Raw genomic sequence first — 15043 nt, forward strand, 5'->3', positions numbered from 1 at the left:
TTTTGCATCATACTCTGCATATAGTTATATAAGCAAGGTGAAAATATAGAGCCTTGAGGTACTCCTTTCCCAATTTTGAACCAATCAATCAACTTGTTTCATACCTGGTTCTAACTATTGCTTGTTGACCTGCATACAGATTTCTCAGGAGGCAGGTAAGGTGGTCTGGTATTCCCATCTCTTGAAGAATTTTCCACAATTTGTTATGATCCACACAGTCAAAGGCTTTAGTGTAGTCAATGAAGTGAAAGTATATGTTTTTCTGGAACTCTCTTGCTTTTTCTGTGATTCAAAGGATGTTGGCAATTTGATCTCTGGTTCCTCTGCCTTTACTAAATCCAGGTTGAACATCTAAGTTCTCCATTCACATACTATAGAAACCTAGCTTGGAGAATTTTGAACATTACTTTGCTAGCATGTGAGATGAGTGCAATTGTGTGGTAGTTTGAACATTGTTTGGCATTGCCTTTCTTTGGGATTGGAAAGGAAACTGACCCTTTCCAGTCCTGTGGCCACTGCTGAGTTTTCCAAATTTGCTGACATCCTGAGTGCAGCACTTTCACAGCATTATCTTTGGGAATTTGAAATAGCTCAATTGGACTTCTTTTCATTCCAGAATGTCCAGCTCTAGGTGAGTGATAACACCATTGTGGTTATCTGAGTCATTAAGATCTTTTTTTGTATAGTTCTTCTGTGATTCTTACCACCTCTTCTTAATATCTTCTGCTTCTGTTAGGTCCATACCATTTCTGTCCTTTATTGTGCCCACCTCTGCATGAAATGTTCCCCTGGTATCTCTAATTTTCTTAAAAATCTCTCTAGTCTTTCCCATTCTATTGTTTTCCTCTACTTCTTTGACTGATCACTTCAGAAGACTTTCTTATCTCTCTTAGCTATTTTTTAGAACTCTGTATTCAGATGGATGTATCTTTCCTTTTATCCTTTGCCTTTAACTTCTCTTCTTTTCACAGCTATTTGTAAGGTCTCCTCAGACAACCGTTTTGCCTTTTTTTTTGCATTTCTTTTTCTTAGGGATGTTTTTGATCATCATCTCCTATACAGTGTTACAAACCTCCATCCACAGTTCTTCAGGCACTCTATCAGATCTAATTCTTTGTGTTTATTTGTCACTTCCACTGTATAGTTGTAAGGGATTTGATTTAGGTCATACCTGAGTGATTCAGTGGCTTACCCTACTTTCTTCAATTTAAGTCTGAATTTGGCAGTAAGGAGTTCATGATCTGAGCCACAGTCAGCTCCTGGTCTTGTTTCTGCTGACTCTATAGAGCTTCTCCATCTTTGGCTGCAAAGAATATAATCAATCTGATTTTGGTGTTGACCATCTGGTGATGTCCATGTGTAGGGTTGTCTCTTGTGTTTTTGGAATAGGGTATTTGTGATGACCAGTGTGTTCTCCTGGCAATACTCTGTTAGCCTTTGCCCTGCTTCATTTTGTTCTCTAAGGCCAAACTTGCCTGTTACTCCAAATATCTTTTGACTTCCCACTTTTTCATTCTAGTCCTCTATAATGAAAAGGACATCTTTTTTGGGTGTTAGTTCGAGACAGTCTTGTAGGTCTTCATAGAACCATTCAACTTCAACTTCTTTGGCATTAGTGGTTGGGGCATAGACTTGGATTACTGTGATATTAAATGGTTTGCCTTGGAGACAAACAGAGATCATTCTGTATTTTTGAGATTGCACCCAATTACTGCATTTCAGACTCTTTTGTTGAGTAGGCAGGGCTACTTCATTTCTTCTAAGTGGTTCTTGCCCACAGTAGTAAATTTAATGGCCATCTGAATTAAATTCACCCATTTCAGTCCATTTTAGTTCACTTATTCCTGTAAAATGTCTATGTTAACTCTTGCCATCTCCTGTTGAACCACTTCTAATCTACCTGGATTCATGGTCCTAACATTCCAGGGTCCTATGCAATATTGTTCTTTACATCATCAAACTTTACTTCCATCACCAGTCACAATAACAACTGGGCATTGTTTTCGCAATGGGTCAACCTCTTCATTCTTTCTGGAGCTATTTCTCCACTCTTCTCCAGTAGCACATTGGGCCCTACTGACCTGTCATATCTTTTTGTCAGTGTCATATCTTTTTGCCTGTTTATGGTGTTAAGGCAAGAATACTGAAATGGCTTGCCACTCCCTTCTCCAGTGGACCACATTTGGTCAGGACTCTCCACCATGACCTGTCCATCTTTGGTGGCCCTACACAGCATGGCTCACAGTTACATTGAGTTAGACAAGGATGTGATCCAAGTGATCAGTTTGGTTAGTTTTCTGTAATTGTGGTTTCCATTCTGTCTTCTTTCTGATAGATAAGGATAAGAGGCCTGTGGAATTTTCCTCATGGGAGGGACTGGCTATGGGGAAATCTGGGTCTTGCTCTGATGGGTGGGTTCATGCTCAGTAAATCTTTAATCCAATTTTCTGTTGATGGGTGAGGTGTGCTCCCTGTAGTTTGGCCTGAGGCCAAACTATGGCAGGGGTAATGGCAGTAAGGGCAACCTCCTTCAAAAGTGTTTATGCCAGGACTATTGTATTTAGTGCCCCTGACACCACAGCAGGCCACTGTTGACCCATGTCTCTGCTGGAGACTCCTGGACACTGACAGGCAAATCTGGCTCAGTCTCCTGTGGGGTCACTGCTTCTTTCTCCTGGGTCCTGGTGTGCACAAGGTTTTGTTTGTGCCCTTTAAGTGTCTGTTTCTCCAGTGTATCAAATCCCACTGGCCTTCAAAGTCAACTTCCCTGAGGGTTCTCAGGCCCTTTGCTGGATCCCCAGGTTGGGAAATCTGTTTTGGACTTAGAACTTTCACAACAGTGTGAGAACTTCTTTGGTGTAATTGTTCTCCTGTTTATCTGTCATCTGCTCCATGGCTCTATGGTGGGGTTCACATGCTGTGCCTCCCAAATCTGCTTCAGCTAGAGGCCCTGTCTCTGTGGCAGGCCACTACTGACCCATGCCTCTGCAGGAGACACTCAAAAACTCAAAGGCAGATCTGGCTCAGTCTCTTGTGGGGTCCCTGGAACCTGGTGTGCACAAAGTTTTGTTTGAGCCCTCTGAGTGTCTCTGGTGGGTATGGGGTTTGATTTTAAATGTGATTTTGCCTCTCTTGCCAAAATCCCATGGATGGAGGAGCCTGGAAGGCTGCAGTCCATGAGGTCGCTGAGGGTTGGACACGACTGAGCGACTTCACTTTGACTTTTCACTTTCATGCACTGGAGAAGGAAATGGCAACCCACTCCAGTGTTCTAGCCTGAAGAATCCCAGGGACAGGAGAGCCTGGTGGGCTGCCATCTACGGGGTCGCACAGAGTCGGACATGACTGAAGAGACTTAGCAGCAGCAGCAGCAGCAGAAACAACCATCTTGTTGGGGCTTCTTCTGTGCCCTGGTACTCAATAGATTTAGACATTTTTATGTATCTTGAGAGTCCCTTGGACTGCAAGGAGATCCAACCAGTCCATTCTGAAGATCAGCCCTGGGATTTCTTTGGAAGGAATGATGCTAAAGCTGAAACTCCAGTACTTTGGCCACTTCATGCGAAGAGTTGACTCATTAGAAAAGACTCTGATGCTGGGAGGGATTGGGGCAGGAGGAGAAGGGGATGACAGAGGATGAGATGGCTGGATGGCATCACTGACTCGATGGACGTGAGTCTGGGTGAGCTCCAGGAGTTGGTGATGGACAGGGAGGCCTGGTGTGCTGCGATTCATGGGGTCACGGAGGGTCGGACACAACTGAGTGACTGACATGAACTGAACTGAACTGATGTATCTTCCTGTATTATTTGGTGCACAAGAAGCAAGTAATTTTTATAGTCATGTAAGTTGAAACAGTTATCTAGTTTTAAACTTTGTTTTTTATGAAGTTAATGTTTATTTTCTGATATTTTATCATCACGTTGTTTTGTGTTGTGCATGTATGGCTTTTAAACATAAGTGTGTTTTAAGCATATATCTGCTTTGCTAGACATTTAGGGTACTATTCGACCAATTGCTGTACTTGCTGAATTAAATCTTTTAGTGGGAACTATAGTTCACTGATAGAATATTATGAAAATCAAATTCTCATGGTTATTCTTACTCTTTCATCCAAAGCTTCTTTAAGAATATGTGGAATCAGTTTCTATTTCATATTCTAACATGATATTTGCAAGAAAATATGTGATCTCTTAATATCTCATGACTTTTTTTCTGTTTTGAATATCTTCTCATGTTGCCTTCAGATATTTTTAGAGGACAAAATGTAGAGATTCTGTGGCATTGTTATATCACCTTACAAAAAACAGGGAGTTAAAAATATCATTCTCAAAGAGACTTTTTCCCACTTTTTGTATCAATATAATGTCGTGCAGTTCCTGTTTTATTTATACCTCAATTCTGTACAAAGTTGATTATTTAAATGCGAGAGCATCTGAATCGTTATCACTCTGTTTACCAGCTCTTTTAAATGTGTGCAATTTATTTTAATACAGAACAGCTGGAGAACAATCAGGTGACACCTCTGTTGGCATCGAGAAATAATTACATCATCCTTATGCTAATCCCTACCATCCTCTGTTGCAGATGGCAGTGCTGTCTCCCTCCAGTGATCTTTCTCAGAGATGGCTCTAAATGTGGAATCTCTGCTTGCTTGTAGCAATCTGACTTATTTAAAAGGATAAGTGGAAGAGAGGACATGATAGCATCTCCTTGTCCCTAGGTATGTGTATTATTTTGTTGAAATTATAGACAGTTGTGTAACAGATTGTAAGGCACTCAAGCCCAGAATTGTAAGTAGTCTAAGTTACTAATAACATACTCTGTAATCCATCAGCCTCCTATGTGAAGAAATGTGGCTGCTTTCTATGAAATGCATTTTGAAAAAGTCACCTTGAAATTTTGTGTGTGGTAGTTCTTGAGAAGATGGTGGGTTATGCTACATACAATCACCGTATCTGATAGGCAAGCTACTAGGACATTTTTGTGCTCATTTCAAAATCTCATTTGCCCAGACGAAATATTTTGTGTTTCGGTGAATCAAAAAACTTTGATTCATTAGATAAGAATAAGTGGGTTTATATGGAAATAATTATACTTTTTTGTTTCAGCTTATATTACCTTTCACCCTCCCTCTGACTGTCAGCTCCCCTCTCCCTCCCCCATTACTGATTCCAGGAATATTTCCCTTGTGTGGCTTATTCCACAGTCTTCCCTGAGTCATTTCAGGAAAATCTGCCACACATAATCATCCACCTCTTTACCACCTACCTGGAAAAGTCTCTTCATGTTGAAAAAGTGGGAAAATTTTAATATGAAAAGTAAATATGTTCATCCATGAAAATAAGTGCCAGGCACTGGGCTAGGTCCAGAATATAAACCTGTAAAGTTGGGGTCTTATTCTCAGTGGTGGAATCATTTTTGGCACAGAAATAGACACAAAACCAGATAGAGGGACAGTGTAGGGGCCACAGTAACGACAGGAAAGAAGACATACTCAAGTTAGGGTAATTGGAGGAGGGTTTGTTCACAGGACTGGAAAAGGTCAGTTTTCATTCCAATGCCAAAGAAAGGCAATGCCAAAGAATGTTCAAACTACCACAAAATTGCACTCATCTTACACACTAGCAAAGTAATGCTCAAAATTCTCCAAGTCAGGCTTCAACAGTACATGAACCGTGAATTTCCAAATGTTCAAGCTGGATTTAGAAAAGGCAACGGTACCAGAGATCAAATTGCCAACATCCATTGGATCATTGAAAAAGAGAGATTTCCAGAAAAACATCTGCTTTATTGACTATGCCAAAGCCTTTGACTGTATGGATCACAACAAACTGTGGAAAAATCTTAAAGCGATAAGAATACTAGACCATCTCACCTGCCTCCTGAGAAATCTGTATGCAGGTCAAGAAGCAACAGTTGGAACCGGACATGGAACAATAGAATAATTCCAAATCGGGAAAGGAGTACATCAAGGCTGTATATTGTTACCTTGCTTAATTAACTTCTATGCAGATTACATCATGCAAAGTGCCGGGCTGGATGAAGCATAATCTGGAATCAAGATTGCCAGGAGAAATATCAATAACCTCATATATGCAGATGAAACTACCCTTATGGGAGAAAGTGAAGAAGAATTAAAGAGCCTCTTGATAAAAGTGAAAGAGGAGAGTGAAAAAGTTGGCTTAAAGCTCAGCATTCAGACAACTAAGATCATGATATCCAGTCCTATCACTTCATGGCAAATAGATGGGGAAAAAATGGAAACATTGAGAGATTTTATTTTGGGGGACTCCAAAATCACTTTGGATGGTGACTGAAGCCATGAAATTAAAAGACACCTGCTCCTTGGAAGAAAAGCTATGACCAACCTAGAAAGCACATTATAAAGCAGAGACATTCTTTGCCAACCAAGGTCTGTCTAGTCAAAGCTATGGTTTTTCCAGTAGTCATGTATGGATGTGAGAGTTGGACTATAAAGAAAGCTGAGTGCTGAAGAATTGATGCTTTTGAACTTTGGTGTTGGAGAAGACTCTCGAGAGTCCCTTGGGCTGCGAGGAGATCAAACTAGTCCATCTTAAAGGAAATCAGTCCTGAATACTCATTGGAAGGACTGATGTTGAAGCTGAAACTTCCTGAAGCAAGCTCCGGGAGTTCGTGCAGGACAGGGAAGCCTGCAGTCCATGGGGTCACAAAAAGTCGGACATGACTGAGCAACTGAACTGAACTGAACTTGTTCACAATGCAGGTGTAGATCCCACAGGAGTGCTACCCCAGGGTAGGGAGGGCAGAGTTACTGTTACCACCCCCAGGCCTGAAGGGAAGAGGGGGTGACACTTACTCAAAGCCAGAGGAGAGAATCCTGTAGAAAGCCTGAGACTTGCAAAGAGTGACACACCCATCCTGAGGCAGCCTTGCAAGACTCTTCCCTGACCTCCCTTCCTCCCACCTCCTGGCAGGGCTCCCCGTGAAATCAAACTGGAAGGCAGAGGCCACAGGGACCAGTTGTAGCACACAGGGCAGGTTTCTGTATGGAACAGAGAGGAGCAGGATGCAGAAATGGTCCTGGGGACCACGGGAGACCTGGAGCACATACAGATAAAAAACTCCTGTCAGTAGGAGCTCTCGACCATAGAGGAGGAAGAGTAAATAGAAATGGGCTCCCGCTCCATATGTGTTTAAGGAGGGTGCATGCAGTGTGCAATTGGAGCACCGAAGACAGACATCCAGCCCTTGGTGTGGAGGGCGGGCTCACAGTCACACTCCTGGGTTTTAAAGGATGAAGGGTTTCCTTGTTGAGAAAGCCAGCCACTGCTAGCTGGTTACTGGCCTGTCACTCACTGTCAGGCCTGGGTGTCTTGCTGCATACAAATAATTTCATAGAACAGCAACGTCTGAAAATATTGACAGATCTGAGCTCAGAATAATCAAGTCAAAAACAAGTGTATTCTAAAATCACATCTGAGCAGAGAAAAAAGCCAGAACATTGTCTAAAGTGCAAAGACGACCAAATATTCCTCCATTCTAGATAATATGGGTGAGTGCTCTTTCCTTACAAATTACAGATTCAGTTTTGCTTCAGTTCTTCCCCATTGTTAATAAGGTAGACAACAGTAAGTCTTGAGTAATGCTCTTCCTCGCTACCTGTATTCACCTAATACTAACCCCAATTCTATGATAGGTTCCTTCTAAACCCTCTTCCTAAGGCATCGCAGAGTTGCAAGGTGTCATTCCCCTTTCTGCAATGAGCAATAGACTAGACTGTCAACTGTTGAATATTCCTTGTAGTTTTCCTTGTAGGAAAACTTCCTTGTAGGAATCAGTGTATTCCTTGTTGTTTTAAGTTGGAAAGTATCCACAACAGTTAAAACTGAGAAAGAACATTTTAAGTATGTAAAAAAAATGCATAAAATGGAGAGAATCTGATAAACTGAAAAAAAAATCATAAGTAGTTCACAATGACTGGAGCTATCTTAGTCTGTGAGAAGCTGTAAACATGTCCCTATGTCTGTAATCAAATCTAAATTTCACTGCTTTCCGGTTTGTGTAATTTGGTGAGGAAGAAGAATAACGTGCATAAAAATTGGAGAAAGATCTTACATTTTGACATAACACCAAAATTACCTGTGAAGTGAAGTGAAGTGAAAGTCGCTTAGTTGTGTCCAACTCTTTGTGACCCCATGGACTATACAGCTCATGGAATTCTCCAGGCCAGAATACTGGAGTGGGTAGCCTTTCCCTTCTCCAGGGAATCTTCCAAACCCAGAGATTGAACTCTGGTCTCCTGCATTGCAGGAAGATTCTTTACCAGCTGAGCCACCAGGGAAGCCCAAGAATACTGGAGTGGGTGGCCTATCCCTTCTCCAGTGGATCTTCCCAACCCAGGAGTAGAACTGGGTTCTCCTGCATTGCAGGTGGATTACCAACTGAGCTGTGAGGGAAGCCTTACCTGTATGCACATATTAAATACTTACTTACCTGTGTGCACATATTAAAATAGCTTTATTCCCCTTAGATTTTCTGAGTGCAAAATTACAACAGATTCATAGAGCAGTGCTTCATAAGTTTTGTGGAGTGAGGTGGAAATGTGGCTTGTTTGTGGGTATCTTCAGGATGTTCAGTTGACCTACACTGGGTAACTGGGACTCGGGGACACTCTGGGGGGAGGAATAGTGGGGGAAAAGAATCAATAGCATCTTCTGGGCTCTAAGGAGTTGGTATTTTAATGAAACTTTCAGGCAGATGTGGAAAGATGATTTTGCAAAGCCTCAAGCTCAGAATTTTAAGTGACACATGTTGCTAATGAGACATTTGGCTTAATCCATCTGCCTCCTAAGAAATGTGGCTGTTTTTGTTTTTCTCATTGTGGCAAGAAGAGACTGGATTAGGAAGCAGGGATAAGACACTAAGCCATCCTTTTATATGGAGCCTGGGAGTTCTCAGTTCTTTGAAGGCACCAAGGTGTCACTATATCGAGTCTTGCAAAATCCATATCTTTAAGCAGAGGCATTCCCTGATAGCTCAGTTGGTAAAGAATCTGCCTGCAATGCAGGAGACCCCAGTTCAATTCCTGGGTCGGGAAGATCCTCTGGAGAAGGGGTAGGCCACCCACTCCAGTATTCTTGAGCTTCACTTGTGGCTCAGCTGGTAAAGAATCTTCCTGTAATGCAGGAGACCTGGGTTCAATCCCTGGGTTGGGAAGATCCCATGGAGAAAGGGAAGGCTACCCACTCCAGTGTTCTGGCCTGGAGAATTCCATGCGCTGTATAGCCCATGGGGTCACAAAGAGTTGGACACAACTGAGTGACTTTCACTTTCATATATATGCAGAACTTGGTAGTTGATGACTTTCAGATGTTTTTCTTGTCAAATCATTTTAAATAAAACTAATATTAAAAAAATAATTGCTGAAATTTTTATAGAATTTATTTTATGCCAGGCATCATACTCGGAGAAGGCAATGGCACCCCATTCCACTACTCTTGCCTGGAGAATCCCATGGATGGAGGAGCCTGGTGGGCTGCTGTCTATGGGGTCGCACAGAGTTGGACACAACTGACGCGACTTAGCAGCAGCAGCAGTAGCAGCAGGCATATACTTGGCACTTTCCATACATTCATTAGTTTACTCCCAACAGGAACCCTGTGAAGTAAGTATTGTGAGGATTTTGCATAAGGAATTGAGAGACAGTTTTAAGCAGTTCACCCAGGATCACACAGCTAGTAACAGTTTGTCGGTAAAGTCTGAGCTTTGCTGGACTGCAGGAATTAAGCAATGTGGTGTGGAGCTGTGCTTTCTTTCCAAACCTTAATATACATGGGAATCTTTAGGGGCTCTTTGAGAATAACTCCTGGTTCAACAGATCCTGCCACAGGGCCTGAGAACCTGAATTTCTACCAACTGCTGTTGATCTGTTTCTGGCAGCGAGGGATCCAGGACCTGCAGTTAGACATGGAGTCCATGTCTTAAGGGTAAGACTCTCAACCAGTGGTCTCTCTGCTCTTCCTTTTTCTGATGTGTCACATGAGCAGGTCGGGTGATATTAAGGCCCAGCCAGGCTTGTGAACCCCACGCCTCTGATTTCAGCCTGGAAGCACCTTCCAGCTGTCCTGGTGTGGTCTCCTGGTCATGACAGCCTAGGATGCCCTGGAGGGGAGCTGGCGTGGCAGCCTCCTCCCCACAGGCTGAGTTCAGGTGACAGCACTTGAGCTTTTGGCCACATAGGGGCTGCTCCATTCTCAGCTGTTCCTTCCAGGAACACAGCCTCCCCTAGCATCTGGCACTGCTTCCTTTTGCCACATGGATTCTCATTCCTGTCACAGCTGATTAGGGGCTGGGTCTAAAAACAGAGCCCGATACTCAAGGTACCACATTGTGTCATTTTTGGTGTGCCTTGTAAATGGAGCCCCAAATTGTAATATTCCTGTGAAGAAACCTCTAGCATCTGAATAAAGCTCCTTCTTCTTTAGAAGGGTTTCTACTATCAGACTAATGGAGGATACTTAATTCAGTGTGGCCAGTCAATGCTGTGCTTAAAACCCATAATTTTGAAACTCCTTTTGCTTTTGTAATAGCTGTGAGGACCTGTGAATAGAAAGTGATAAACCCTAGTATAACTTAAGCTTCAAAGAAGGTTTCATTGTTATGGTTTCCTAAATCTCACAGTCTTGTACATGTGGTTTAGGGTTCCATTTCCCTGTAATCCTCATTCCTATATTCACTATGCAAATCACAACTCTGTGTTTCAGATGATCAGTCAGGGTCCACTGTAGCGGGCCTTTCTGCTTTTTCTTTCTTTTGCTTTGATCATGCAGTGCTGTAGCACAGGCTCAATAAATTATGCAGAGAATTTCTCCAGATGCAGAGCTTCTGTGACATTATGCATTATGATTTCCTTGCTGCATTTTGACATTTTGTGGAATTTAATTGCATTCAATGATGCTCCTAGCCTAACTAGACCATAGCAGCCGTATTATCCCCCTGCTGCGCTCAGCAGTGCCTTCTGGAATGTTGTGGAATAGGGTGTTTGCTGTCCTGTTACCATGTGCATGTAATTCATTGTCTCAACTACATCCAGGTTAGTTACAAATCATGAAGATGTTTGGACTGGATAATCTTTTAAGCACATGTTTAACTTCCAAGTACAGAAACAAGTCTTTCCATCTTTAGAATGATCTCTATTCTAGAAGCATTGAATGATCTGGCTTCTGAATTTTTCCTAATCTGTGGTTAAGGATGCTTGTCTTATGTGCCATTGATACTAAATGATTATTCCAGCCATGATTTAGGATTAGTATGTATAATACTTAACCAGGGATGAGATATTTAGGATAAAAGGTACAGAGTTTCAGAAATTATTGTATATCTTGTGATGACTATGGTAAGATAAGGATGATGGTTCCAAAAACCCTTGAAGAGAAACACAGTTGGTCTGTATTTCTTTCTGTATGTCTGTCTTAGCTAAATGCTCCATTCCCACTTGTATTGAAGATCCAGAATTTTTTTTTCTTTTCCAAAAGAAAGCTATAAAAATCTGTAAAGCGTTTCTTTGGGATTTTCTTAATATTGGAAAAATGGTGGAATCCTTGTTATTAACAGAGTAAGTACTGTATTTAAATGTCCCCCATGAAAGCAAGCAGCTTTCATGTTAATTGATTTTGGATTATAGTAAAAACATTAAAAATATCTATTTAAACAGGTAGAAGTTAGGGCAGAAATTTAGGAAACCTCACAAGACAGGCTGCTTCTCCCCTGCCAGGCCTCACTTCCTATATTCTACCCACACTTTGCCTTGCAGCTCAGGAATTTAGGCAGAAACTCTCTCAGGTTTGTGGGGTTGAGTGGTACTCCCTGAGACTCTACTGTGTTTCCTGGAGCAGTGTTAGATGAATCAGAGCATAGTATACGGTCTTCCTTTTCCTTTTGGATCAATAATTGGTTACTCAGTCAGGCCATGGAATCCTGGCTCTGTATATGAAAGCTTATGACAAAAAAGTAAGAGGTCATTGTGGGATTTGTCTCTCTCTGCCAGATGGCCTGTTATTTGGATTCAGATTCCCTTTTCTGAAATGTCACTTTCACATTTGCGTGCATGCATGCTCAGTCGCTCAGTCGTGTCTGACTTTGTGATCCCATGGACTGTAGCCCGCCAAGCTGCTCTGTCCATGGAATTCTCCAAGCAGGAATACTGGAATGGTTTGCCATCTCCTCCTTCAGGGGGTCTTCCTGACCCAGGGATTGAACTTGTGTCTCTTGCATTTGCAGCAGACTCTTAACCACTGAGCCACCCAGGAAGCCCCACTTTTATGATTATGTAGCTGCATTTTGAATTTGAGTATTTGGTTTATAAAACTGGGACTCATGTACATTGTTCCCTCCCCACCACATCAATTCCAGTGTAGTTCTGATATTGGAATATACTTTCACACAATGTGAAATAGGTGTATCATGTGTCCTAATTTTTTACTTTACAATATTTTTTGTAAATATTAAATGTATAACAAAAATTGTAATAAAACATTTGATATATTTTAAAGTTTCAGATGGATTCAGTGAATATATCTGTATTGTGTGCCCCTCCCCAAACCATTCTGCCTCAGAGGCACCATTATCCAGAATTTTATGTTTATTTTGCCTTTATGGCTTAACCACATCTTTAAAACCACATCCTTAAAAATATTTTTTAGGTTTTCATATTCTTGAAATTTATATAAATCAAATCATCATTTTTAAGTGTTATTTTTGAAATTGCTTTTTTTTCATTTACCTTTATGTTCCTGAAATTCATCTACATTTTTGCATTTAGCTGTAATTGATTCCTTTCAGTGGATGTTGAATACTTCATTATAGGATTGTACTATAATGTATTTATAGTGCTATTGATAAACTTTGGTTTTCCACTGTTTTGTTACCTACTACAAATAGTCCTCGTATGAATAGTTGTTACATGCTCATTGATGTAAATGCATAAGACCTTCTTTAGTTAATTTTCCTAGAATTGACAATCCTGAAACTTAAGATATAGACGCCATCAATATTGCTGGATGGGTGAAAAAATTAAGGTCTTTAGCTAAATTTTCAGTCTTATCCTTGAATATATGCAATCCAGTTGATCCATATCTTTGCCAATACTTGATACTATCAGCTTTAAAATCCTGACCAATCTTGTGGGTGTGAAATGGTACGTCACTGTGGTTTTAAACTTGTTTTTCTGTGAATATTAATGAGATTTAGCATATTTTGATAGTGCACTCTCAGCCACTGGGGTTTTTTTGTGAAGGGCTTGTTTTAAGTCTTTGCCCATTTTTTATAGGCTGAATTGTGTCACTCCAAAACTCACATGCTGAAGCCCTAACCCCTAGTACTTCAGTGTGTGACCATATTTGGAAATACAACCTTCAAAGAGGTAGTTAATAGTACCTTGCTAGGGTGAGCCCTAATTCAATTCAACTAGTGCCTCAGTGAGAGGAAATCTGGACACAGATAGGTTCAGAGTGAAGGTAATGTGAAGAACAAGAAGATGGCTGTCTGCCAGCCTAGGAGAGAGGCCTGAGAAGGAACCAACACTGACAAAACTTTAATTTGAACTTCTAAGACCCAGAACTGTAAGAGGATGCATTTCTATTGTTTAAACAATCCAGCCTGTGGTTCTTTGTTATGACAGCAGGAAGATGAAGACTGCTATTAATTTTAACAACTTCCTCTATGGTTTATACTTATTGTGTCTTATTTAAGAAATCTTTCTCCATTCCAAATACATGAAGACCCTCCTATATTATATTTCTAAAAGTTTTTAGCTTTGCTTTTTCATAGCTGTTTTTTTAATTTATTTTTTATTGAAGGGTAATTGCTTTACAGAATTTTGCTGTTTCTGTCAAACCTCAACATGAATCAGCCATATGTATATATATATATCCCCTCTCTTTTGATCCTCCCTCCCACCTCCCTCCCCATCCCACCCCTCCAGGTTGATACAGAGACCCTGTTTGAGTTTCCTGAGCCATACAGCAAATTCCCATTGGCTATTTATTTTACTCATTAAAGACCCTGTAATTGACTTTTTTAGTACACACAGAGTAGCCTTGGAATACAGTTCCTCTTCCACTATGTCAAAAATCACTGATCATCATGTGGCTTAGGAAAAATCCACCCTTTCCTCACTGAAGTTTCCATGTATCTGTGATTCTCTTTTTACTTTCCCTGTGCTAATACCACATGATTTTTAATATTATAGCCTTATAATAACTATGGATTTGGTACAATAACAAATATGTTTCTTTTTTTATGGGTTCTTAGCTATTCTTAGACATTAAATATTCCAAATTTATAAAGTTTTGATTAAAATCATATTGAATTTATAGGTCACTTAAAGAGGCTTGATTTCATTAAGATATTCAGCCTTTCTACAACCATAAAGCTAATGTAGGCTGAAACTTATAGTGTCTCAAGTGACAGCAGTCAGTGGCTCTTGAACCAAGCATTCAGATTTTAAACAACAGTTCCATTTGGTGAATCAACAAGCTGATTGATTGCCTGGAAATGAATCCCAATCATGAGCCCTGGCTGTTCACAAGGTATTTCAGGATCCCCTTTCTCCTATTGCCTTTCAAAGCATTCTGTATTTCTGGACTAACGCAGTTAGAGTCATTGTGATGTCAGGGATCTATGCAGTGCAGGATAGGTATCTTTGTCACAATGAAGCTTTTAACTTTTATTTTAGAATAAGTTACCTTTTCCACTGAGCTTTCATTCATCTTGAATTTATAATTTTTTTCTTTAAATACACTACACATATTTGTTTCCTTAGTTCTTCAATTTGGACATCATGGAACATAGACAGACACCAGGGCAGCTTGGTTGCCTTTTCACAGAGTGGTAGGTCATAAACATTCTAAAATCTACCAACTTTTCATCTTATCTATTAATTCACATATGCAAAATCTAGTCAAATGCCTAAAAATTATAAAGGAGCAAAAGATCTGTTCACAAATTGTGTCACTGGTTTTTAAGCTTGGGATTCATAGCAACACTGATAACCCTTAAC

General features: G+C 40.7%; 1 long non-coding RNA gene across 1 annotated transcript in view; it reads left to right on the forward strand.

Annotated features, from left to right (window-relative positions):
• Positions 1 to 15043, forward strand: part of LOC133248936 (uncharacterized) — an 87105-nt gene that overhangs the window by 35495 nt on the left and 36567 nt on the right. Inside the window, exon 3 of the long non-coding RNA XR_009736785.1 lies at positions 4588 to 4723. This is a non-coding gene — a long non-coding RNA (uncharacterized LOC133248936). The remainder of the gene's footprint in view (positions 1 to 4587; positions 4724 to 15043) is intronic.

This window comes from Bos javanicus, chromosome 5, assembly GCF_032452875.1.
Source record: "Bos javanicus breed banteng chromosome 5, ARS-OSU_banteng_1.0, whole genome shotgun sequence".
In the NCBI taxonomy this organism is placed as follows: Eukaryota; Metazoa; Chordata; class Mammalia; order Artiodactyla; family Bovidae; genus Bos; species Bos javanicus.